This window comes from Macrobrachium nipponense, chromosome 31 (genome assembly GCF_015104395.2).
Source record: "Macrobrachium nipponense isolate FS-2020 chromosome 31, ASM1510439v2, whole genome shotgun sequence".
NCBI lineage: Eukaryota > Metazoa > Arthropoda > Malacostraca > Decapoda > Palaemonidae > Macrobrachium > Macrobrachium nipponense.
Genome location: NC_061093.1, coordinates 26,316,344 through 26,342,386, shown reverse-complemented (window position 1 = coordinate 26,342,386; position 26,043 = coordinate 26,316,344). Strand labels below are relative to the sequence as shown.

Genomic DNA, 26,043 nt, shown 5'->3' with positions numbered 1-26,043 from the left:
GAAATTGATGGATTTCATGTTTCTTATTTTTGCTTCGAAGTGAATTTTCACGCAGTTTGTTAATGCCATATTTTTTAATGCTGAAGTGTTGCGTGAATAGATCTAATTACTGCTGCTCTGGGATGAACTGACATTATTGTGTATTACATATATAAGATTTGTAATGTGCAACATCATTTCGTGACTTTTGCCTTTGATTAGCTTTCGTAACCACACTCTGTAGTTAAAAGAAAAGTATACATATAAGTTAGAGCTGTTTTTTTTTAACTTCTTTTGTAGTAGTCTCATGAGGATCATATAATTAAAAAGGGCTCAACGAACGTGTCTTTATCTGTCGTGAAGGATGAAAACCAATTATAAGTTGTGAACTGGACTCGAGCCAGGTGAGGAAAATCTGCCTTTGACTGGTATAGGTCGCCTACACACACGCACACACACACACAGATATATGATATATATATATATATATATATATATATATATATATATATATATATATATATATATGATTCTCATATGTTATGGGCCATCTTCACCTGTTGACAATGAGATATTGAAACGGGTTAAAAGGATGATGTTACCTCTTAGATACATAAGTACCATAATGATACTGGTGTTCGACCTACTATAGACCTGTATATAAGGCCGAGTCTGCTCTTGCGTGTTCTCTAGCGTCAATATCTAAAGGAGGTATACTTTTAATAGTTTAATCTCGTTTTTGTGGTAGTAATAAAGTAAAGGACGTTATTATTATCTAATGAGTGAGGCACTTCCTCTGTGTGATTCATCAAGAAAAAGTAAACAGAGTTAATGTAGTTTCAATTAAGCAGTGAGCTTAAAGTGTTTTGTAGAGAATATTAAGGAGGAACACTTACAGCACTTACAGATAAACTTTATCAGAGCATTAAGTAGTTTTACTTGTTTATTTGCTTCTTTGTATGAACAGATAATATCCTCTTAGCATTTCCATTTTGTAGAATACAAATGACTTCATGTCATGTCCACCGATACTAGCAAGGTTTTATACGTATAATAAAAATTTTTAAATGGATATTCCGCCCCCCCCCCCCCCCACCTTTGCCCTTGAATATGTAGTAAAATGAAATTAAAATCAAAATTTGTTGTAAAGTTTGTTTGGCAAAGATGAATGGGTTTGCATGCTCTTTCCTCGTTTCATCTTCCTCCATTTTATTTGTCTTTTTTTCATCATAGACTCTGAGACCTGCCTGCTGCGTCGATAAACAGCAACTTCCCCCAAGGCTGTCGTCTTCTCTTTGATATTAATTGGGAAAAAGTCTTTCAAGTAATGATGGCAATCATTGGTCTAAAGTTTAGGTAAAGAGCCGCTCTGGATATTGAAAGTGTCATTGTTGGTTAAGAGGTCCGAAATGAAAAGAACCACGTATCCTAATGATGGCAATTCACCTCTTTTTGTTATTTTATGTTTATTTTTCTTCTGTCAAACACGCCTACAACTTATTTTCTCTTGTAACTAAACATTTTGGCCGTATTTAGGCAATTGAACGTTTATGTAGACTTCATTGATAGTTTCGTGTAATTCACGTGTAGTCATTTACTCAAGTGAATTAATTTATTGAAGTTAAATGACAGGCTATATCAGAAATTCATTCCCTGACACCTTATCTATATTATGGAAAGGTGTTCGCCTATTCATCACTGATATAGGGTGCTCCAGAGGATTTGAGCTTTTCTGTTCATTGCTTGCCTCATTTCGAAATCGGAATACTGTAGACTCATGGCGTTCTTCAACTGGAAGTGAGGTTTCGCCTCACCAACATTCCACTAACTACTAGGTAAACCATTCAGTGCTTTGTTGAGGATCAAGTGGAATGAATTTTTTTTAGCCATTAAAAATAATCAAATAATTATACGCACGCTCTGTTTTCCTTGGCGTTAATACAGTTTGTTGCTACACTAATGAGATATTGGGGCACTGAGCAACCACCCAACCTTCACCCAATGTTTATTGTTTATTCTTTTTATTTACGTTGTTGAAAAGTTCCTTTTGGCTGGTCGCCAGAACTGGTGCTTCAGGTTGGCTTACCTGAGAGATTTGGTTCTCAAGTGTTCTTTTACGCGCGTTATTTAACGAGGGGTATTTATTATACATTGAGTGGATGGTGTTCCAAGATCTGAAATTTATGAACTTCAAAACCCGCTCATGCATGATCGTACGTGCGTCAAATATGTATTAAGAAATTAGTTGTTGTATGAATTTTTTTTGTAGAAAAGTTTATGGCTTTATGCGCGATTATGATTTATATAAAGTGACGTAAGGGAGACCCCATCTTTCACGATAGAGTATATATATTTATGTCTTCTTGTCCTGTCATTTTCCCTTATTGGAAGCCTTTTGTTTTGTAATCGATCCTATTTGTATGAGTGACATAAACGTTTAGCGATTAATGTCTCGTGTCTTTTAGTTTTCATTATTACTGCTTTTTTTTGAGATGTTACTGGCGTGAGTCATTATCTGTGTGACACCATTACTTCCCTTCATTAGATGTCATTGGAGGTCAGTACTTACGCTATTTATGAAGGCTTTGTAAGGAAATAGTATTGAGGCAGCTGGCATCATTAGTGCAGATGTGAGACGCCATTAGTGTGGGCGTTATTCAGCGGAGACGTAAAGGTACGGTACCTTTAAGGTTATGTCGAAATAGGAAGGCTGGAATTATAAAGCTGGCGGTCTTTGCTCTCCAAAATTCTCAACTGTGAAATTCTCATGGTTTAAGGGATTACGGATCCTATTCCTGGAGTTGCGTCTGTCAGATTACCGTTGTATGGGTCACTGCTGTCTTGGTTTGATTTTATGATGGCCATCTGTATAGGCTTATGAAGCCTTTAATGTTGTGGGTGTTTTCTGTCAAAATGCTTTATCTACGATTCAGGTCTGTGAAGTATGATTGTGGCAGCAAGATTTCTTTGTTTTCTCTTTAGGAACAGCCATTAGTGCAGGAACATACTGTTATGGGTTAATATATTCCTACATGTAAGGAGAGAGAGAGAGAGAGAGAGAGAGAGAGAGAGAGAGAGAGAGAGAGAGAGAGAGAGAGAGAGAGAGGTGGAGATGCATTGTTTGGTTTAAATATTGTGTCAAATAGAAGGCGCTCATCCGTTATAATGAAAACTAGAATTTTTCATAAATTGGTTAATTACCCTGATGTGGTAATTGAACCGTTGATATTTAGTATAACCAATTCTGTTTTTGACAGGGAAGATCTGTATTGGGCGTGGTTAGAGAGAGAGAGAAGAGAGAGAGAGAGAGAGAAGCTACCTGTGAGGAAGAGGAAATGGCTCAAAATGAGTCACTTTTGGAAGGCTTAATGGAAGCTACTTGTTGCATCGCTGTTCGCCACCTTGAGTTTACTTTCTTGCGAAGAGAGTTTCCCCCATGAGTCAAATTTTTCTTAAAAAAAAGACGAAAAAAAAAAGCCACCTGGTCGAGATATAAGAGGATCTTCAGCCTGCTTCCAACATCGTTCTGATGTGAACGGAATAAGGCATTGAAGGCATTGCTGTGAAAGGAACTTCTTTTTGTGGCCTGGTGTAGCTTTTTTTTGTTGTTGTGCCTTCTGTGATAAAGTAAATGTGTATGGGTGTGTAATTTTTAAATCATACGCTTATTCCTATGCAGATATTTTTCTTTTAGTACTGTTGTTTACCGCGTACTTGTTCATGTTATTCAGAATGACCTCAAATCCCTTTCTTTTCGGTCACTTCGTCAGATTTACCCGTTTTCTTCTGCGTTTATTTTCATTTTCGATTGACCCATTCTTCCCTATTTTCTGCTTGCTTTTACTTTTTCTCCTACTATTTTATACATTCTTAAATTTCCTGCCTGTTGCCCCTGTTGCAAGGTCCTAGTTCAGTGTACTGTTCCTTATACGCCACTCTCACATCCCTTTATGTTGAATCGTTGCATTCTAGTAGCAACGTCACCTGACATACTAGTTCCTTCTCCATTTGCCCTTGCCGTGTGAAATTTCACCTTCCCTTTCATCGTTCCAGCATTTCCATTCGTCTTCGCCGCGTGACATTCACCTTTCCCTTTCCATCGTCGCTCCGTTCCAGCATCCCCCTGGCTATCCCGTTGCCTGTCTCCCTCTCTCCTTCATCTGGTGTTTCATTCCAGCGTTCCCTCATTGCCATTCAATCCCGGGGTTGGTTCCCTCGCGACCGTGTTCCATTAACCTGACAAATTGTCCCAATGGGTATACGGGACCCTCGCGATATTAAATAGCTCTTTCATGAATAGCTCGTTCAGGGGTCGCACCAAGTGTCGTCGAGTATAAGCCGCTCCCAGATTGGCTGATACTGAGGAAAATTCATAAGGCGGAGGAAACGACAGAATGGGCTGCGGTCGCTCGGCCTCAGAATCATGATGCTGTCGTGCTCGTGCTTGCTCGGAAATAAGTTCGTAAAATGTACTGCATTGTGATTGGTTGAAACCCTGTAAACTCCGTAATTGTTGTTTGGGTCGCCCACCTTCGGCCTGTAATTGGCTGTGGCAAATTGAACTATTACAGACCCTTTTAGGTTGGTTTCTTTGCTCATTACCTGGTTGCGTCGGATAGGAAATGGCAATGGAAATGGAGGACTTCTGTGCCGTTAAGCACAAAGAGGGTGAGTAACGCGGTTGTTTGGTAGTATTGCATTATTACTGGCAGTGTTTCATTTTCATGAAATACTCCAGACGGTCATCTTAATTCAGTTTATTTATTTATTTATTTATTTATTTATTTATTTATTTATTTATTTATTTATTTATTTATTTATTTATTTATCTGTTTGTGATAAGGCATCATATGATTATATGTTAGTTAATTTGTGTATTGTTTGTAATGATCTGTTTGATGGAAACCTCAAGACTGCACAACAAATAAACCTATAGAGGAAAACAGAAAATAGAACGGTGAGAAAGAAAAACTTCATCCGGTATAGAGAATGTATTAAACTCCGTAAGTCTTAAAAACACTACAGACAATATTGATTAATAAAATTAAACCCGAATAACTGTTGTTATTAGTATTTATAGAGCATAACGTAAACAGTTCTCAGGATGTTTGAATGGGAGCGATCGTATGGGATATGCCCTTACCTATTTCATTTACTGCGAGTGACTTGTTGATAAAGCGTTCACTTTATTTATCGGTCAAGAGGAGATCATTTCCAGGAGCTCGGTATCTTGTTTTTACACAAAAGCTGACAAGTGGTGGGAGGGTTACCTTGGCAACTCCCTGCCTGCGTAGGATATTTGTCGCCCCCACCATGACGACCCTTGTGTAACATGGATAATATGTTGTTTTAACCCAAGCTTCGCTTTACTTCCACTTACCTCATTTTCTCCATTTTTATTAATAATATAATACACACACACATATATACACACACACACACACACACATATATATATATATATATATATATATATATATATATATATATATATATATATATAAATAGAGGTAATGCCATGGAGGAAAAGGAAAAACGAGAACTGACGAGATCTTTCGGTCTTAACGACCCTTTACTATAGTCGTGTCTACAGTAAAGGGTCGTTAAGACTGAAAGATCTTGGCAGTTCTCGTTTTGTCATTTTCTTCTGTGGCATTACCTTTATTTATACATAGCATCACATTTTATATATTTCGTGATCAAGTTATTCGTACACACACACACATATATATATATATATATATATATGTATATATATATATATATATATACACACATATATATATATATATATATATATATATATATATATATATATATAATTCACAGCACCCGTGCATCTGGTACCCCCTCCTTTACGACATTCCTGATTGGCTGTTGATCAGCCAACCATAGGGCTGGAAAGTTGCAAATTCGCCAGTATCTCTGTAAACGTCATACAGTGAAGATCGCTCCCGCTTCTGACAAAAATGTCTTTAAAAAGTTATAACTTTAATTACACCTCAGTTTTACACGAGAAAAAGTAGTGTTTCCCAATTTCATCACTAAATATCATCTTCAAGTCAACGATTTAAGGATTTTAATGATATATAAATTATGTGCTTCAGTAAACTTGATGCTAAAATATGTATAGTGAAATAAACATGAAATTTTAAGAGAAAATATTTTCTTTAATTCCTTACATGACATCGCAGTGCATTCATCATTTATTGTCTTGTGTTTCATACAGTATCGTAACTTAAATGTCATGGATAACCATTCTGCACAAAAATTATAGGTAGGGCTATCAATATGAAAATAACCAAAATATTAAGAATATTTTAATCTCTCATCTTCGTGTAGTCACATCCTCGTCACGTGATCAGTCAGTGACGTCATCATTGTGATCACATCCCTCGATTGAAGTAGTCTTATGAGGGAAAAAGAAAAATAAGACGTCATTATCTTCACTGTCACCCTTTCTCATTCCTGTAGTGGAAGTCTCTACATAAAAAAAAGTTACTTAGAGAAGTATTCCTGGAAGAAATTCATTCATGCCATTGGTTTTTCTTTCACTACAATGTTTTTTTTTCTCCTATATCCCTCTCATTATTCCTTTTTATTATATGTTATATTATACTTTTTTTTCATAGAGATTTCCACTCTAGGATATGAGAGAGTGATAGTGATGATGATAGGGACGACAATGTCGTCTTATTTTTCTTTTTCCTCCATAAGACTACTTCTGTCGAGGGATCGTGATCACGAAGATGAGAGAGTTTAATATTCTTAATCTTTTGGTTATTTTCATATTGATAGCCTTATCTAGAATTTTTTGGTAAAATTGTCATGATATTTAAGCAACGATACTGTATGAAACACAAGGCGATAAATGATGAATGCACTGCTATTTTAGCATTAATTTTACTGATGCAATTGGGAAACATCCGCAGTGTATGACGTTTTGAGAGACGGGGACGAGTTTGCAACTTTCCAGCCCTATGGTTGGCTGATTAACAGCCAATCAGGACGTCGTAATTGTGTTGTGAATTAATTATAACAGGACCTCATTGAATCTGGACGGTATCAAGCGGAGATATTTATTCAATGAGGTCCTGTTAGTAATTGTGTTAATGGACAGAACAATTGTGTACAAGTGATAAAATAGGGAAAAGAAAAGAAATGCTCCCCTTTTCTCACAGTTTTGGCTGTCAGCTTCAAGGGTTGTTGCTAGAGGCAGCACTCTCATGTTTATGTTGAAGAATGTTTGGATAGAACGACGGAAAGTTTTCGAAGTGGAAATGCTGTTAGGATCAATCGATTGTCTTTAGGAATGGAGTGTTGTTCACTTATGTTTGTTGGAGATTTCTTTGAAGTTTATAAAAGAATTTCGTTGTCTTTCATGATGATTTGCCCTCTTTTCGAAGGGCAAGCATCGTGAATTAGTATATTTCTCTAAACACTATTTTATATCAACAGTATTTTTTGTTTACACTTATATACTTATATAAATATGAATACACAAACACATTGTTTTACTTTGGGAATATAAATACTATATTTGATTTATGAAAATTTTATTCAGTTAACACGACAACTACAAAGAATGCCGAAGCTATGTGACATCATCCCAGTCAGTAGTGTGGTATAATTCACAGTTCGTAGAAGTTGTCGAAGAGTATATTCAAAATTTCATCAAATAGGGAAACATAGTGACGCAGAATGTATTTTATTCTGAATGTTTATATTTTACTTCAGGCATAAGAGCCTAACAAGAATAGATTCAATTCCAGCGACCCTGCACATTCTGGTATCCCTGGAATTCATTTTTCAATTTTCTGTTTTGTTTAGTGTTGCTCCGATTCGAGGAACTGAGTCATAAAATTGTGTCTTATCCTTTTGCCTTGAATGGTTTGATAGTCGAGTGTTTGTCTGTGCTCTTTGCTTTTTAAATCGCCATGTCAATGGTTGGCGTTTCTCAATGCCGTCACTCGAAATTCTGTCCCCTTTTTGTATGTGAGTAGATTTAAATTATGTATCCTAATGAGCTTTTCAAGTGGTCTTCAGTTTTCATTTAGTCTAAGTTTAATCTTGGTACATGCTTCATCTGAATGTTTTATACAACATATATATATATATACATACATACATACATACATACATACATACATACATACATACATACATACATACATACATACATACTATTTATATGTATGTATTATATACATATATTTATTGTGTGTGTGCTTACCACCTTCATGTTGGTATGAGACTTATTGTATGACGAAGAAAGAGAAAAACTAAGTCCTTTCATGTGGGATCATAAGAGGTTTATGTATTGACAGGCGATTAAAAGCAGTGATTAAAAGCTCATGACTTTTTTTGCGCTGTCGGAATTATTTAAGTACCTTTAGAACTGTTGGGGGCCGCGCACACGCACAGAGAGAGAGAGAGAGAGAGAGAGAGAGAGAGAGAGAGAGAGAGAGAGAGAGTGTTTTTACATAAGTATCAAGTTAAACATTTCCTCCCCCGTGTTCAACCAATATTTTGTGACCTTATACTGCAGTCGGGGTCCAGAGCAAAGTGAAATGAGTGGTATCATGAAGCAAGGTGTGCATAGCGTATTTTTACGTCCCTCTTTCGATTCTGTTTGTATAATTAACTTGTTCAATGTGAGATATTTGTTGTGATGTTTGAAATCAGTCCACGTTTCAGATATGCTAGCTGATGCGGTGGTACTGCATTATTAGGTTTAATAATGATGGTGATGATATTGACAATAGTTAAGTTGTTGGGAGCACAAATTATTGCCTGTGCAGCATGAGAGGAATTAAAATTAGGTGAAATGAGGAGATACATAAAAGTGATAAAAGGATGGATGGCACAGATGAATGGTTGGATTGTTTTTTTTCGTGACATCTTGGTCGTATGGAAAGAGTGCAGGGCTGTGCATGGTTAAAGGAGTGAATAATTCGGAAGTGTTTACAGGGAATAGTAGAGGAAGATTTTGACAGTGCTGAATGGGTGCAGTGGAATGGAAAGTTCTTAGCATCCTGGAAACGCAAGAGCTCCTGCAAGGTAAGGGTGAATGACGCAGTGTCTATATGGGGTCGACTCAATGCGCGTGGCCCCTCAATGTACTGTAGATTTATAAAGCTGCTAATATTGGGGAAGTTTATTGCACAAGTGGTTCATCCTCAGTTCAGCCATGATAGCTGCATGCCAATGAAAGTTGTCTTATTTTCCTCTGGACCCATCCTATGTTTGGGTAAATGACGTCATGTTCCAGTGTAAAAAGAACAAACAATATCCTGAATGTATGTAGGGGCTGATTTCGTGTAAAAAAGTTATCAAAGCCATGTTTATATTATGCAGATAAAAATGAAATAGTAGTTGTGTAAAAAGAAACGCCTTAGAGCTGAGGGTCATCCTGTGCAAACAGGAACATCCCATCTTGCGCATAATCATGCCCTGCAGTGCTGAGATAAGAGAGGCTCAAAGTGACGAAATTACTGAAGGCCCTCGAGAGTAACCAGTGCAGCTTTACGACGCTAGATGATGCCTTTATTGTCTCTTGGGGAACTTTGTGGCGAGAGAGAGAGAGAGAGAGGAGAGAGAGGAGAGAGAGAGAGAGAGAGAACTACACGGCTATGTACTACTGTCTATAGAATTAGGATGAATTTCTGTTTATTATCAGTATCATATTCATCTGAAGGCGATGATGTTTGTGTTACAAGATGGTGATAATAGTGTTGTTCATAAGGTTAAATAATCGCTATGCTGTACATGAAGATATCTGGTGAAAATAATGCTATGCGTATTCCCCAATGATTTTGTCAGGTTACTTAGAATTCATATCCAGACAAACTGCTGAGTCTTATACATTTTAATCATCTTTTATAGTTAAGATGGCCCTCATTAAATTTTTTTTTATTTATGAAAACTGATATATACAGTCCCATGGTATGTTAATTTACGCATTAATTCACAGGGTGGCAATTCATTAACAGAATCTGAGTTCGCTTTGTACGAATGTCAAGCGTCCAACTGTGATTTCATTATGCAGGGTTTTAATTAGTATTTTTCTTAACTAGAAAGCTGCAGTGTCGTGTTCCAGCTCCATTTGACTGAATAGATTTTTTTTCGGAATAGATTTTTTTTTCGAGAGAAAGGGAACTGATGCTGGTTAGCAAATTTAATTTTAAGAATTGTAAATTTTAGGAGCGGTGGTGATTTCTCTCTCTCTCTCTCTCTCTCTCTCTCTCTCTCTCTCTCTCTCTCTCTCTCTCTCTCTCTGTTGCATGCGCAGTCATTTACTGGGCCTTTGTTTGACTTCTCTCACGTTCTTTTCTTGTGATTGTCCGTTGTGAAGTGTCGTTATCAAAATTCATTCGATAAATTAAGTCCCTCTTATGAAACACGCGTTCACGTAGCTTTTTCTTAGATGTGTTGCCGTCGTCACGCCATGCTGCATAACCGTCGTGTCCTAGACGCCAAAGCTTTTCTATATTTCCATAGTCGTGCAGCGGTGTTCGTTGGTGTCTTTGGCCCTAATAGGTCTGCAGGCGGGTCAAACGGGCGAGGTCAAGGTTGACTATGGCCTCGAGGTGTTAATTCGTGCTCGCCGAGTCCGTAGTCCCTCGGCATTCCTGGGCATCGGTTACAACTGCTGTGTTGTGATTCAAAATGCTTTCGATAGGGTATCTCATACGGTTTAACAACTATAACGAACAGTACGTGATTCTGCTCGTAATACTTCCTACGTAATTTTTCTTTGCAAAAATACATTTCAAATTTTGTAGTTAACTTTACTTAAAATATTTCTTGTTGTTGCTCACCTGACAAGTGGCAGAATTGTAAGGTGAAACGACACTCTCATGTGTCTCCTTATAAATGTACATATATATTTACGTTTACGGTGATAAATGAAATTGTACGAGCGTCCATTATTTTTTTTCTTATCTATAGATCTATAGATTTTGAGAGAGAGAGAGAGAGAGAGAGAGAGAGAGAGAGAGAGAGAGAGAGAGAGAGAGAGAGAGATTTTAATTGCACTCATGGAGTATGGAGCTTTTAGCCATTAGCTTGGAATTGATGGGGTCCAGTTAAATGCGTAAATTATACACGATCATGCCAGCACGGTTTCAATAAAAATACTGTGGTGTTTTGCGATGTCTACAACGAAGTATTTAGATTAATTATCATTATTGACAATTAATGGGGTAGGCTTGATGGTTCTGATACAATTTTCGATTGAAGGCAGCGGAAACATTGTCAAAGGAACTCCGCATATGATTTTGAGTAACTGAGACGGCATTTGAAATAGCTCACAAAACTCAAGATATTATTGCAAACATACGGAATGTATAGCAGGTGATTTAAAACAGCAGGGAGTTTACGTAAATTACAGAGGGTATAGCTTGAAGAAATTGTAATATAAAGAACTTATATTTTTATATTAAAAATGTACTCTTAACTGTATTTACGGGCACTGATATGGCATGTCGCTCCGACGGGGATTTTAAATACTTTGTGGTTTATACGTTCTGATTAAATTAACTTAAAGATGCAAGCCGTTTTGTTTACATTTTTATTCATTGTTTCTCCTCTTTTGTGTTCTGAACTGTTGCACTTCGACAGTGCTATAATTGGCTTATATTTTTTTTTTTTAGATTTTATGCTCTTCGAAGTACAGTACGTGTTTTGCTATTGATATTGAGTGCGCTTTTGATATATAGGTTTATGCGTGTACTTCGTTATATAAGCGGATATTAATTTTGTTTTACAATTTTGTAAGTTCATTTACGGGCAGGTAGGAATAAAGATTTTTCTTGGTATTGCACGTTTCTTTTTAATTACTTCTACCGGCATTTATTTACGAATTTAACTTTTTACTTGTATCTTATAGAATTTGCGTATTTGTAATGGCTTTTTAATTACCTGATACATCCTCTCTCATAGTGTTTTGTTGATTGCAGAAGTAAATATATAAAAACTTGCTTCTTGGACAAGATAAACGAGAACTTGAATGCCCGAGAGTGATCGATTTTTTAAAATGATGGGTGATAAGGACTTCAAGCCAAGTGTGGAGCAGACCTATTGTTGCTGTATGTAATTGTGTGTGCGTTTTTTTTTACAGTGATATTTTTTAAAGTTATTTTTTGTTTTGTTTCATGTACATTAACAGTCTCGACAATTGTGTCTGTGTATTCTTAACTTTAGCTAGAGTTAATTTATATTATATTACAAGTGGTTTTCTTCGTGTAGGTAGCGATGAGGTTGCTGTTCTATAGAATAGCACTTATACTAATGAATTTATGTATTACGACTTTGTTGAGTTGCATGTTTTTATTTATAGAATTGTAGATGTATAACTTAGACAATTGTCATACACTCAGATACATACCTTGAAGAGTTATTGCACCTCTCGAGTGGTGTGGTATTTAAATGAGCCTTAATTTATCTATATAATTTTATATTATATTGCACTTTAGAGTCGCTATTTTGACATCTCATGCCGGCAGACCATTAAACACGAGATAGAATTGATTGGCTGTTGCTTTCACAAGTGATGACTCTTAGATTTTTACAGAACGTGAAAGTTATGGACGAACCATCGCCTCACGTATTGCACGTCATGACGAAGTTGTATAACGGGAGAGCGATTACGTCCATTCTGTATCATATCTCGAGAGGTTTTATTTCTTAGATGTTCAAGCGTGATAAGATGTTGCACTTGCTTTTTAACTTACACTCTTGGGCAGGTTTTTATATTAACCTATTTGTGGGGTTATATATTCTCGTGTTTCCTTATACTTTTATATCTTCCGCACATTTTCTTTAAGGCCTAATTTGAATTTTATGCTAAATTTAATAACTGCATAATGAAATAAAATTTTTGGTGCATTTAGATACCTATGTAATTTAATGTAGTTTAGAAATCAAGGAGTTTTGTCATATAGATTAGCATTTTCAGACTTGCAAATTATTAATTATATCTTATTTTGCAGATTATTGATTATATCTTATTTGAGTGTCTGAAGTACGTATTTATTAAATCTTATATTGTTTCGAGCACTGATTAACTAAGTCTTGATTTAGTGTCTCAATTCCTACTTATTAAATCTTATTTTAGTGTCCGAAGTACTTATATAATTTTGGTGATATTGAAAAATTCTTAATTCTTTTAATTTATTCACGCCGAGTTGCAAGTTCACCAACGAGTTGTGTAACTCTTGTGATGCTGGGTCAGCTCAATTTGAGTGCGGGATACAAAAATGTAGAAAGGGATTTTGTTTGTGAAGTTCACTTGTAGGGAGGGAAGATGATCATGAAAGAAAGAGGTCAGGAAAAGCGCAGATGTTGCTTCCTTTGCTGTTTCTGTGACCATTTACATTGATTTTGGGCGACTTCAGGAGGACAAGTCTTCTCTGGCATAGGCCCTGCCTAATTTAAACGATAGCGACATCACTGTACTCAGCTGTAATTATTGATGGTCTTATGGTTGGGACACTTACTTCTCCAGTAAGAGGGGCCCTGATTCAATTCATGGGAGAGGTGGGACCCTAGGCGCATTTTGTTATACCCCATTGTGCCTCTGTTGACCCAAGAAGTGAATTATGTACCCGATGGTTAGTCGTATGTGATGGACCTCAGCCAGAGTGAAGAGTATAGATCTCTGAACCTCATTCCTAAGTAACAGCTAAAAATGAAGTAAATGGTACAGACTCAAACTATGTTATATTCGCATGAATATTCATACACTTCTGATCAGCATTTTCTATTTTGAAATTTTTCTTCTGATGGTTGGTTGGTTTAGATTAACTGGCCAATGATGAAGTGTGAAAAGGAGTAGAAATCTTGTGTGCACCTTCTTGCTCTGCCCGATCATCAGACCATTTTACTTCCAAGTTTTTCCTTAATAATTACAGTATATTTCATCTCATACATTTAAATCTAATTTACTTTTGATTATACTGAAAGACAATAATTGCATACTTTTTCTTTAGAATGAAAAGGACTATTATTTCTCTTGTATTTTCAGCTTTTAAATTTCTAATATATATTTACATATATAAAAAACACTGAACTACAGCAGTTCTTGTAACTGCCTGAAATCGTTCAGTCCTTAGTATCCGACTATAGTTGGTAAGTGCAGTGCAAAGGTTGTCTCCAGTCACTCCTTGTACAGCAGCTCGCCAGCGGAGGAGGTAGAGGAAGGTTACTTGTGTTGCTATCCGGAGAGAGAGAGAGAGAGAGAGAGAGAGAGAGAGAGAGAGAGAGAGAGAGATTTTTAGTCTTGTAACACGATCCACTCGACCAATGAACAATTGAACAGCCTTACGGTTACTGGACCCAGCATCGCACATCACCGGGACGTTACGTAACGGGGCTGTTCCTTACGCAATGGCTACAGTTGTCGCTTTGTCAGAGGCTGATAAATTGCTGGAAAACAATCCCCTCATTTTCCTGGTAGTGTGTGAGTGTGTGCTTATGTAAAGATCTGTAGGGATTAAGGTTGCTAGTTTTGTCCCTATTTAGTATGTGGAATCTCCAAATAGGACCAGTAGATTTGTTCATTGTAGAATATTTTCATTTTATCAGCCACTAGAATACTTATTCTATGAAAATGAATGTAATATGCTTTACTATGTAGTGGCTGAAGTAAACAGTAATAAATTATGGACAATTTAAAATGCAGTTTATCTGTTTTAATGTGTTAGAAATTACAAATATTTATTACGCAATTTTAGACGAATGTATTTTCACAAAGCTTAGCAATGCTTGTTACCAGCTAATTTCAAGGTCTCATTTTGACCGTTCGATTTTCTTATTTTGTTTTTATTTGTTGAAAATATTACAATTAATATAATTAATGGAATTCAAAATCATACTAAATTCAATGTTCTGGCAAAAGAAAATAACTGCGTAGATCAGAAGAAAATTACATCCCTAAAAGAAAGCTGAATAAATATTGATAAGAATTTTTTGCATTTCATCTCTACATATTACAACATAATAGCGTATAAATAACTATTGCACACACATACACATATATATTGAGAAAGCAATTCGTTGCAGTTCAGCGCTGTCCAAATTAAATATATATATGTTCTGTACATGATTATGTGACGTATATTTATTTGTAGCTAAGTATTAAAACTTTCGAATTTGGGCACTTAAACTCTTCATTTTGACGTTTATCTTTGCAGATTTGGCTATTAGAACATGCTTTAGTAAAGTACAACTATCCATCCATAAAATAACCTTAAAAAAATCAGTACCCTCATTTGAAAACTGACTTAACACACATACAAACACACACACACAATACATGCATACAAGGTCAGCAAGCTGTTTTTTTAAATATGGCGATCGTTGGTACGAGAAGGGGCATCATTTACATAACCATGTAAGGATACGCGGGATTTTCAAATGGTTAAAGAGGCTTGTTCCACTGTGTGATTTAGCCCTTTTGGTACACCTGTCCTATGTATGTATCATGTACCGGTTCTGATAAACTAGCCTCATTCTAAGGTAAAACTCGCTAGATGGAAACTCTTCAACTCCTCCAACTTGTAGTCTCTGTACCATGCTTGCTAGAGTTCGATAGTTTACACGTTCCATTTAGCATTTAAGTAGCATAATATAAAAAAACGAGAAACAAAATGTTATGACATATCATTAATGTGCATATCCTGCATTAGCCTTGATATTAGTACCAGTACAAAAAATATCGTTTAATTATTGGAAAACAAGTGTGAAGCCGTGCTCTTTGTTTTCGAAAACCCGTAATGAATCTCATTTACTCAAGGCCTTTAGTGTGTGTGTGTGTGTTTGTGGGTTTGGCGTGCGCGTCTCGTCTCTTTTGGTTTCCGCTTTTATTTCCTCTGCATTGAAGGTCATGACGTCACAAGTGTGCGCTACAATGGCTTTCCTATTTTTGTCCTCACGAAAAAGCTGTCCCTGTTCTGGCGTCTCTGGGTGGACTTGGTATACGTGTCTGCCTGTTCTGACTTCTGGAAATGGTCGTGAAATTCATTTTTTTTAAGCAAGTCTTTATAAAGGAGAGGTTACAATTCTCTCTCTCTCTCTCTCTCTCTCTCTCTCTCTCTCTCTCTCTCTCTCTCTCTCTCACACCACAGAAAAATAATCGCTCCAGTTTATTTTTGTTTTCATAATATCCATTTGCCTGATTTTTCCCTGATTTGTATTGATGTCTCGAAATACTTTTTCCTCAGTTATCCTGCATGCGTCCTCAACAGTTACTTTTACAAACATACTCCCAGCTTACACCAATCCCTTTTAATCTTGCACCATTCAGGTTTTTAATCTCTTCTGTCCACGTTCAGTGAATCATTAGAATACTTAGCATTTCATTCAGTTTAGAAAACATCTTGCCATTCTTTATTTTTGCATTACTTGTTTTCTTTTACCTTCAAATTTCCTCTTTACTACCATGTCCCTCTTCGCATCTTTCTCGTGGTTGCTCTTTAAATAATGTCCCTGTCCTTCACTAAAGCTATCATTTCACATCCACTTACTGTCTTTATGCCCTTCCTCTGTTCATGTAACCTCTGATTATCCATAGTACATACATACATACATACATACATACATACATACATACTACATACATACATACATACATACATATACACACACACATATACACATACACACGCACATATGTGTGTATGTATGAATATATATGTATGTATGTACAATGGATAATCAGAGGTTACATGAACAGAGGAAGGGCATAAAAGACAGTAAGTGGATGTGAAATGATATATATATATATATATATATATATATATATATATATATATATATATATATATATATATATATGGTTATTTATGTTTGTAACCGCGCTCACAGTTCAGGGAATAAAAGACAGTAAAAGTAAAGATAAGATTTTCTTTGGGCGCGGTTCATGTTTTAGGAATAATACAGTTATGCGTAAAAGTAAGAAAAGAGAGAAAAAAAGACTATGGCTCATTTTCTCGGTAGGGAAGAATAGATTGGGCATACTCCTCCTCTCATAAGGAATGTTGTCTTTTGTTCGAATGTTTCCTGGATGCTGCGAGAGTGAATGGAGCAGCACAAAGGTCTAGTGGCTTCCCTTTATTCTATATGACGACGTTTGCAATATTTTATATGCTGTTTTTATGTTTGATCAGATATGTATTCTTTCCATGAATGAAGGCAACCATAGTTCTTAGTGTTTTTGGAAGTTTTCTGCAGGGGGGCCGGGGTTTGGGGTTGGTTACATCTGCTGGTAAAGTACGGATATGGCAGTGACCAATGTCTTGTTTTTGAGGCCACCTACTTCAGAGATAACTGGGTAATGTTAAAAGATTGTGCAAATATGACGTGAGAACTTTTGGGTTTTACTTTCATCATCTGGTACTTTTTATATCGCCTTGTTTGCAGAGACATTTCCCAAAGTGGAGTTTAATTCACAATAAGCAATAACAGTGGTCTTCTATTGTATTCTCTGCTCCGCTGAGATCCAGTTATTGCTCAGCCAGGCGGTGGCTGCGAAGGTGATTTAATCTGTGCAAATGCTCGGAGGTCGTTATTGCAGTCATTCAAACAAGCTGCTGGTAGTCGAAATGACATCCTATCAAACAGTCTTCCTACGCAAGTTGATATTGCATTATCTTCAGTGGTCATATGAAGAATGTCATCATTACAATTACTCTTACAATCTCATGGAAGTCATAAACGTTATCAACTTCTTGAACGGCTTGAAATTATTCGTGCGTTTATTAAGCTGATAGAGACCGGCACTCTTGCAGTTGAAGGAAAAGTTCAGTGATACTTTTCTTTTAAGTTAACTCATACTCGCTGACCCAATTGATATTGGCTTAGTACATTCAAGCTCACAGATCCCATTGCGGGAGCTGCCTTGGTTTTGTAAGCTCAGAATCTCAGATCCCACTTTAACTTGGATTAATTCTAAGTGATACTACTACTTCCACTCACACCCACCCAAATTCCCTGACCCCCTCTCACACCCAGCTCCGCCCTTTCTTTGTCGGCGAGAAAGGCAGTCACTTGCAACTAACTGCTGCATTGGAGGTGAACGCGGTCAGGGCTCTCTTTGTCTCTGGCGGAACGGGACGAGTTCACTCCTTCAAAGGCTTTGTTTAGTCGCATCTTTTGCTCGGGCTTGGGCATTTTGGGCCTTCGTCTATATATATATATAATATATATATATATATATATATATATATATATATTATATATATGTGTATGTATGTCTGTCTGTCTGATTTGTTATACATATGCGTATATATGTATGTGTATTCATTTACTTACATATACATATATGTGTGTGTTTGTGTGTACATAAGACAATTGGTTTGAAAATTTAAGGAGAAAAGGTCTAGAAGACAAAATTTGTCTTGATATTTTAAATCCACTCTGTAAAGTATTGATATTGGAAGAACTAGCTTTGAAAACTTGCCTTCCCGACGCATCCATCAACCCCAAGTAGGCCCTATGGTATTAGGTCTATGTCATTTCCTCCTAAAGTTGGTAGAGATAGCCGTGACCTATATATCAGACGGCCTCTACTGAAGTGATTGTACGTGTGCGCGCGCTGCAGATTGCATGTTGGCGGTGCGGCCTCAGACGCCCGCACGCCCTTCTCTGTGGGCCCCCTACTTAGCTCTTTTGTGATCTCCCAGTGTCCTTCTTTTCTCACGACTGCCATAAAGGTATCCCCTTTGATCTTTGCCTTCTTTTGTCTAGAATTCTAACTTTTTTTCTTTTTTATTGACATAGTCTTCTGCGGGTTTCTTTTTTTCTTCTTTTTTTAGCTGCAATTTATTGCCGTCATTCATTCTATATTTTGCTCTTTTTCGTCATGTTTGAACTACAAATTAATTCCAGTTTCGTTCTGCATGTGAGCTGCTGAATCTCTCTCTCTCTCTCTCTCTCTCTCTCTCTCTCTCTCTCTCTCGTGTGTTGGTACCCCCTGGCACGGCCGTGGGTAGCGCTCTCTCAAGGTCGTCGTGGGTGTTTGGAGCCCTTATTTGTGGGCATTGTTGTTGTTCATGGGAGGTAGGTCAGGAGCCGTACGTGAGAGACAGAAGGAAGGAGAACATTTACTAGCCAGTACCGAGAATAAAGTCTTTTTATTTAAATGAGCGTTAGGTGACAAAAGAAATAGTATAGTTTTTTTAAATATAATAAACAGTATGAATTCTTTGTACTGGATTAAAAATTAAGAAATATGATCATTTATATATATATCTTGTACATTTATAGAAAGTGTATTTTTGTGCAGCTGTGTCCATTTCCCAGACTCATTTGCAAATTGGTCCACACATGGAACTTTCACGATGAAATTGGTGCGAAGTGTCACATTTGTCTTGTCAGCGCTTTCCAACCTAAAAGAATTTCGATTTTATAAATCTCTCGCTGACAACTGTCAGTGTGTTAGTTTACGACACGCCGAGAAGACCGTCATCTCAGATTCCATAAATTTCCTTCCTAATGGGTTTTTATCAAGCAGTGCCACCCAAATGGGTTTTTATCAAGCAGTGTCAACTTTTCCACAGCCTCTCCCTAAAAGCTCACACGCACTCACACAAATACACGCTCGATCTTTTCGCGTAGTTTTCCCTTTCAATGGGATCTGTGACAGTTCTCGTATTTGTTCTTGGGGACGAGCCTCCTACATTTTGTGGGGTGATGGGTATTTGTAGTAGGAACTGAGACGAAAAATTCGTCGGTTTCCACTCCTTTTCAACAGTTGTTTTAAAAGATCACAATAACTGAATTTAGCTGAATTAGCTATATAGCATTTTCACTTACGTTAAATATAAAATATGTATTCATGATCGATCCACAAGGTTTATATATATATATATATATATATATATATATATATATATATATATATATATATATATATATATATATATATATGTATGTATACATATATATGTATATATATAAATATATAGATATATATGCGTGTGTGTGTTATCATAATCACTTTAACACGTGATTTGTTTATCACACATCAACACAGGTGAAAAATGAGTCTCATTATTTCCACTGGAGAGAGAGAGAGAGAGAGAGAGAGAGAGAGAGAGAGAGAGAGAGAGAGAGAGAGAGACGAGGCGCTTGATTGTAGGATTCTGGAAGTTGCCCTATAAGTGAATATTCAGGTTGCAATTTTGATCCTGCTCATTAGAACCCTGAGGATTATCATGAAAATACAGATCCCTCAAAGATGGATTCAGAAGCTGTCTGTGATCAAGAGCAGTGGTTTGATGTCTGCACTTCTTCCTGGAATTGCAGTGTAAATTTGGCATTCCAGGTGGCTACATTTGCTATATTAACTTTATACTGTCTCTTTTGGCACAATTTATAGGGTGGATTTAATAACGGTTAACCTTCCGGTTCTGAGCAAGTTTTTTTTGGTTTGGGCTGCTAAATATATCCTCTTCTTCAACCTTATTGCGACCCTCTCTAGTCGACCACGTCACTGGTACTTATTTCTCTGGGTAGATCAGTGTGTGTGTGAGTCCCTTTCAGGACATGTATTTCACATGTAACCATGAAATGCAGTTGTTATATACTTATAAATTTTATTTTGTCGACTGACGTTTAATATGAATACTCTAGCAACATTCTTGGTCGTGACGTGATATCCTGCTGGATATCTAAGGAGAAAGCATATTTCAAGAACTTTAATTTCATCATTTTAACTCTAAGCTTTGAGCATTTTAAATTGGCGACGTAATAATGATTTTTTTAAAACTTACCTGTATACGTGGATTACCTGTATACGTAGATTACCTGTATACGTAGATATATACACTTAATACCAAGTGCCATTTGCTTACCTTCAGCACTCTCTCTCTCTCTCTCTCTCTCTCTCTCTCTCTCTCTCTCTCTCTCTCTCTCTCTCTCTCATATATAAGTAAGAATTTTCATATAAATGTTACTCCGATTCTGCTAAAACTTTAGTTTTGTGCGGAATTTTCTTCGTTTATCTTCCTTATGTATTCTTTCCTGAAGTGTTCAGCTCTTCGTTATTCCCTCAATTATTCTATTTTCAAAGTATTAATTAGAGCGACAGCCTTTCTAGGCCCACCGCTTGTCGTTGCAATAACAATTAGTAGTTGAATGCGCCATTTGGAAGTAATAAATCAATCTATTTCGAATTCCGAATTTAGTACATGAAGCTGTAAGAACCCTACTATAAACACTGTAAGGCTCACAAGCGATTTTGGTATCAACCAAGTAAGGATGCCTTTTGATTTTTACTACATAAAATATATTTAGGTTTGCGTGTACTGTATTAACACTTCCTTGAAGAGCGTTAATGGTGTTTTGAAAGATTACCAAAGCCATAAGACACGGAAGCCATTGTTATATTTACGTCATCCGCTGGAGTTTCTTTTTGAACCTGATATTCAGTTGCATGAGTTCATTTCTTTTTTGCTTCCATCATGTCCTGATTCCTAAAAATGACCAAAATAAGGCGATCGTGTATTTCCTTATTCATTTTTGTCGTATTTCATTCGACATGTGATGCTGTCTTTATCTTTTAGGTCAGCCTTAAGTCAACACGATATCCTCTTGTCAACGGTCTATTCCTACTTTACACATTCATCTTTGTTTCTTCTCCATCAGTTATTCACTCCCCTTTTATCATTCTCTCTCTATACCCATCTGCTATCCTTCCTCCCCTACCACTACCACCTGCAAGGATGATTTCGAGGTCATTTGATTGGTACAAAATTTCCTTATTATGCTTCCGACATCAACTGTTTGCGTCATCAGCCGCTCTCTCTCTCTCTCTCTCTCTCTCTCTCTCTCTCTCTCTCTCTCTCTCTCTCTCTCCGTATGGATTGTTTAATGTAAATTTGTAGTGTCAACATGATTTTAAGAATAAAAATTCTCTCTCTCTCTCTCTCTCTCTCTCTCTCTCTCTCTCTCTCTCTCTCTCTCTCTCTCTCTCTCTCTCCAATTAACCGACAAGATATACGAGAACCCCATAAGGGAAACTAGAGTGTCTTGGAATCTCCTACCTCCAATAACTTTGCGCAATTCCTTTCTTTTTACTTTATTTTAAGTCCATTCATTTGTGTGGCAATTCCAGATGGTTCCTTGCAATTGCTGTAATAACTCGGCTGCGGTAAAGTCGTGGTGGTCGTGAGAGCAAATTGTAGTGTAAGAAACGTTGATATTTACTTTGTACTAATTCATGTTGCATGCTGGTGCGCTTATACTGTATTTTCGTTATATGTATATACTATCAGGTCTAAGTGGTTCACACACATACACACATGTATATATATATATATATATATATATATATATATATATACATATACATACATACATATCATACATGTACATATATTCGTGTGTGTGTGTGTGAAATGGAAAACTTGATAGATTTATGGGGACGAGTTGTTAGAGGTATATCTGATCATTACTTGGTTGAAGTAAAAACAAAAATAGGTGTTCCTAATTATAATGAAGAGATTAACGTTTATGGCTGCAATCAATCAAAGCAGGCTTTAGATAAAAAAGGTGACGGATATAGTACCTACTATATGAGAGACGGTAGACAGCGAAAAATCAGCTAAGATACAAAAGCGCTAGGAGTGAAGGTGTTTGAAATGCTTATTGACGGTGTCATTGGGTCAACATAGAGATTATTCTGTAGGTGAATAAAATGCATGTTGGGACAGTAAACTGAGAGGGTTAGTGAATGAGGAAATAAGACGAGTGGCTAAGGAGTGCATGGGAAGGAGGACTGATAAAAGTAGACGAAGACCCAGAAATATACGGAGACAGGTTAATAACAATCAGAACGGAGGAATGGCACAACAAACCAATGCACGGACAGCACATGAAACAGGCTAGAGAACTGGCCAGCGATGAAACATTGCAATGGCTACAGAGGGGAGAACTCAGGAGGGAAACAAGGAATGCTAACGGTGGCACAAGATCAGGCCCTAAGAACCAGTTATGTCCAAATAACAATAGATGGAAATAACAACTCACTCATGCAGGAAGTGCAATATGAAAAACGAGACCATAAATCATATAGCAAGTGAATGTCCGTCACAGAATCAGTACAAAAAAGAGGCTGGATTCAGTAGCAAAAGCCCTCCACTGCAGCCTGTGCAAGACACACCAGCTACCTTGCAGTAATAAATGGTACGACCACCAACCTTGGGAGTGATAGAAAACGATCAGGCAAAGATCCTGTGGGACTATGGTATCAGAATAGATTGGGTGATACTTGCCAATAGACCGCACGTGTCGTTGTTTCACAAAATCAAGAAGAAATGATCACTTATTGATGTCGCAATACCATGGGACACCAGAGTAGATGAAAAAGAAAGGAAAAATTTATAAGTATCAAGACCTGAAAAAAAAATAAGGAGGATATGGGATATGCCAGTGGAAATTGTACCCATAATTTTTTTATAATAATAATAATAGGGATGGTGAGGGAGTATGGTAGAGTACACAAGGATTGATAGGCAAGAAAAGTCTTAGTTTGGACAAGTGAAAGCCTGAACGATAGAACGATGAATGTTAGCATAGATTGTGGAAGACCGTTAGTGATCGACTAAGGAAGGGAGGGAAATGTTAAAACTGCCAGTTCAACATTGTGGTAGATTTAGAAATTCATTGCAAGACGAAGAACGGAGATGAATGGAACAGCGTGATCATTTAATGTAAGTTGATGAAAATGCTGATTTTATGAGGTTGTATGCATAATACGGTGTTCATGATTTGTGAGTTTAAGAATGTTTGTGACTTGGAATGTTTTCCTTTAGTGACGTTCTTAGGGAATATATATATATATATATATATATATATATATATATATATATATATATATATATATATATATTATTATATCATTCGTGTGCGTCCGTGCTTGTGTGTAAGCATGCTTGTTTTTATGTGTCAGACGATATTTGTACTAATATCGTAGAGTTGTTCAGTTTCCCTCTTGAGTTTTGCATAATTTATCGAATTACATGCTTGACTAAGCTAGTAATTTCAAGGTTATTGTTGGTGTATGATTGAAATCCTTTCGAGATATGAATCTGACACCTGACCAGTCACTTTCCTTTCTAACATTTATATGTATCTGGATATCTCAGTTATCTAAATTGCTATCCCAATAACGAGATATCTGTAACTGTTTATAGGTTATCTCTTGTTATGTTCTGACGACGTAATTGCTTTCTTGCAATTGATGGGATTATAAAGCAATGAAGTTTGAAGTTCGTTTTAGTTAAACAGTGGCAGAGATCAAAGGAGCCAAGCTTTGCGAGAGAGAGAGAGAGAGAGAGAGAGAGAGAGAGACTGTGTTACTAAGGAATCGTCAGTCCAGAAGTCCCTTTCTTTGAACGCAGCAGAGTAGCAAATAAGCGAACAGGTCCTCCTCAACCTTTATGGGACCCCTCCCCTCCCCTCCCCTCCCCTCTCATCATCCACCGGGGACCAGTGCCTGTATATGTACATATACTTTCCCCTCGGAATATTGTCTCTCATGGTAGATGCATGGAACTTAAATATGCGTGTGTGTGTGTGTGTGTGTGTTTGCGCGTTTGCGCGCGATGCATATCAAATTGATGAGGGGGGTCAAGTTTGGCGGGGTGGGTTAAAGTAACCCCCAGGGCGCTTAGTGACCAATAGAGGCTTGGCTCTGGTGCTGCAAGAGGGGAGGTTAAAGTGCCAACCAATTGTGTGGTTAGAGTCTCTTCTGGGCGGGGGGTTAAGGGCGTCCTCTGGAGGGGTGGGTCCTTTGATTGAAGACTATTGAAAGGGGTCTCCGACGTTCGCTGTTCAAGGTCGAGAGAGGGGAAATTATGAACCTGTGCAGAGGGAGAGGGTTCGTTTGAGAGGGCCAGGGAAACGTTTGGAGTAGCAAGTAGATCTACTTGCTACTCTCTCTCTCTCTCTCTCTCTCTCTCTCTCTCTCTCTCTCTCTCTCTCCATCAGTAGTTCATTTTCCTCGTTGGTGGGTTTAAAAAAAAACCAGCGGTCTCAGATTTTTTTCGAGCTCTTAATCCTAGGACAACCTTTTGTAGGAAAAAGCCCTAAGCAATTACTTTGGTAATTACTGAGAAAGGTCTCCTTTAGTTTATTTGAAACAGGTTTATAAAGGACGAGCGAGAGGTCTAAAGCGCCACCTTTGGCAATGCTGTTCACCTACACAACCTCAGACCATAAATTAATATACGTACTCCGGCCCGGTAGAAATTTCTGATTGGATTTCTTGCTGCTTGTCGTTTCAATACACCTCGAGTATAACATGTCATTCTATCTAGTGGTTGAATTATTATTATCAATAATATTATAATGCAAAAGGTATTTTCCTGGCTTTCTCCGTAATTATTATTTGTTCGTATTCATGGTAAATGTTTGTTTATTTTTTTGACATTTTGTTTCATTACGTCTATAATTAATGCACTTTTTCTTTATCTACAATCTTGTATGCTGCAGAAATATAACTTTCACATCCCACGCAATAATTTATACCATTTCTGGAACGTCATTTAATTTAGAAACACTTCTTTTTCTTCTTTTTTAAAAAGTTCGGTCAGTTATGATAATAAATGAACATTTCTCAATCATTAATTTGTTATTCATTTGCACTGAGCAACTCGCCCTTTTAGCTCTCGAGGGAAAATTTCACAAAGTACACATTTTTATTGCAGTTTTTTCTGACGTAACTTGAGGAGAACTGATATGGAAAACCTTTGAAATAAAAGTTGATTAAGGACCGTTGTATGACACTGCAATATATATTATATATTATAATATATATTATAATTATATATATTTATATATAAATATATATATATATAGATACATATATATATCTATATATATATATATATATCTATATATATATATATATATTAAGTATATATATAGAATATATACTATATATATACATATACTATATATTATATATAATATATATAATATATATATATTTATTTAAATTCTTAAAAAAAAATATATATATATGTGTGTGTGTGTGTGTGTGGGGTAGCGTTCCTAAAC

General features: G+C 36.7%; 1 protein-coding gene across 7 annotated transcripts in view; it reads left to right on the top strand.

The window, feature by feature from the left end:
• Positions 1–26,043, top strand: part of LOC135206708 (SEC14-like protein 1) — a 282,466-nt gene that overhangs the window by 128,049 nt on the left and 128,374 nt on the right. The gene's annotated exons all lie outside the window — the stretch shown is intronic.